At 49.9% G+C, this 2,221-nt stretch overlaps 1 pseudogene; it reads right to left on the reverse strand.

The window, feature by feature from the left end:
• Positions 1 to 1,321: 1,321 nt before the first annotated feature.
• Positions 1,322 to 1,441, reverse strand: LOC136642925 (5S ribosomal RNA; annotated as a pseudogene).
• Positions 1,442 to 2,221: the final 780 nt, after the last annotated feature.

Raw genomic sequence — 2,221 nt, forward strand, 5'->3', positions numbered from 1 at the left:
TGTATCTCACAGCGGCCCACCAAATGCCCCAGGTTAAAATTCTCTCTTCTAGATAACTGAAAAGCCAAGAGAGTCTTGTCCTCCTTGCATCTACCTGTTAATGCTAGTTCCAGGGCTAAGCCTTGGGCAATGAAAAATAGCTTCTGGGGCTGGTGAACATGAAGGATTAGTTACATAGTGAACATGGGCTGAACATGGGCTGGTGAACACGGGCTGGTTACATGAAGGCTTAGTTGTTGGCTGCAACCAGGGACCGTTGTCAGAGCAAGCTGGATGTGTGCATGGAAGGGGGGGGAACCCCACCACTCAAATGTCACCGAGCAAGGCCCACAAATTTCCAGGCTCGTTTCCGTGGCAACCCAAAGGCCACGAGATGGCGAGGCTGTCCTCTGTTTATTCAGACGGCTGTTGCTGGGTGACCTTTTTTCTCTCATCGTCAGCTTGTTGGAAGCTAAAGCATCTCCCTGTGGGAGTCTCGTCTTTGGTTTTTGCACAAAAAGGAGGCGGCTCGTGTTTTATTGGTCTCGGCCTGGCCCGGGTATACAATCCAGGGTCTCGTCCCTTCAAGGGGATACCAGCGCAGCAGGGGGACGGAGTTCCAGCCAACGTTCCTGGCTTATTTCTTGGGGACGTATGAAATGATGAGCCTGGCCAGTAATTGGTGGGGCCAGAAAGATAATATTCCCTGACTGGAGACCACGGGAGGCACCGTCCTCTCTGGCTAGGTCCCAAGAGACTGAAAAGTGTCTGTGAAGTGGGAATCGACGCACTCAAGTGTGAGAGAGGCTCCCTCTATGGGTCAATCAGAGTGATCCGTTACAGGCGCATGACTGAAGATACTGAAGAGGATTACAGATATTGTACTCTCAAGGAAATTTTTCCAAAAAAAAGAAAGTGTCTGCTGAGGAAGTCCTGAATGCCTTCTACAGACACTTCGCACATGTTCCGGGACATGTTCTTGTACAAGCTTTTAAAAGGGGATTAGATAAATTCTTGGAAGAGAAGTTCTTTCGACGTTAGTCATCCTGTGTGGAATCTCCAAACCCACCCCAAACATCTCAAAATCAGGATGGGGCACACACTAATATGCATCTAAAAGAGCATAGGTAACCTCGCTCGACTCAGGAGACGCTTCTCCTGAGTTCAAATCAGAGCTCCATCATGGTGTTCACTAGTGGTGAGGACCTGCTTCCAGTCACTCGCTTTGCAGCATGTAGGATAGTTGCCTGCACTTTGGGCTCTTCAGTTAAGGAACACTGTTAAACCAGAAACACTCGCGCTGCATGGTTGGCAACCTTCAGTCTCGAAAGACTATGGTATAAGCCTATAGCACCCGGTATTCCGAGGTGGTCTCCCATCCAAGTACTAACCAGGCCTGACCCTGCTTAGCTTCTAAGATCAGACAAGATCAGGCCTGTGCAGGGCAACAGTTGCTATAAGTGCTTCTACATAAAACAAAGGTACGGTAGTGGGCGTATGAGAGTGGGCTCGCTATTCATACAGGCAGCCCCATACCTGCTGTTTTCGTATCCGCCGGGGGCCTGGAACAGAACCCCTACTAATATGAGGGCCTGTCTGTCCATTTGTATAGTTTGTATGGTCATGGCACTGGCCTTTTGGATTTTGCCCCCCCCCCCCCAGCATCCTCTCTCCCCAGGCCTGGTAAAGGCACAAGATTCATTCAGGTCATTGACCTCCTCTGAGCAAGGCGCTTTCCTGATTTGGTAGGTAGGTATTTGACAATTTTTTGTCTAGCAAAGACTTCTTTTCACAGGAGAAGGGACCATGATTCAGTGGTATTGCACCTGCTTGGCAAGCAAAATACCTCCGATTTATACCCTGGCGTCTCTTCTGAAGGACTGTCACAGGAAAGAAGGCACAGACTTGCTCTCTGTGGCTCCTTAGGGCAGGAGTAGAACCAGTGGGTTGAAACTACAGGGACGCAAATTCAAATGAGACATGAGGAGGAACTGTGTGAGCTCTGTAGCAGTAGTGGGCTCTAGCGTTAGAAGTTTTCAAAAGGGGCTGGACAGGCCCCTGTCAGAGATGCTCTTGTAGTTGCCTCCGCTTGAACAGAGAGTTCGACTATCAGGAATTCTCAAACTTTATGGTCTCTGGAGCTCTTTGCATTCCTAAAAGGAGTCTCGGGGAGCCCTGCTGGCGCAGTCTCGGAGAGCCCCAGAGCACCAGTGCGCATGTGCAGCACTAAACCCAACGCCAA

This window comes from Tiliqua scincoides, chromosome 2 (genome assembly GCF_035046505.1).
Source record: "Tiliqua scincoides isolate rTilSci1 chromosome 2, rTilSci1.hap2, whole genome shotgun sequence".
Classification (NCBI taxonomy): domain Eukaryota; kingdom Metazoa; phylum Chordata; class Lepidosauria; order Squamata; family Scincidae; genus Tiliqua; species Tiliqua scincoides.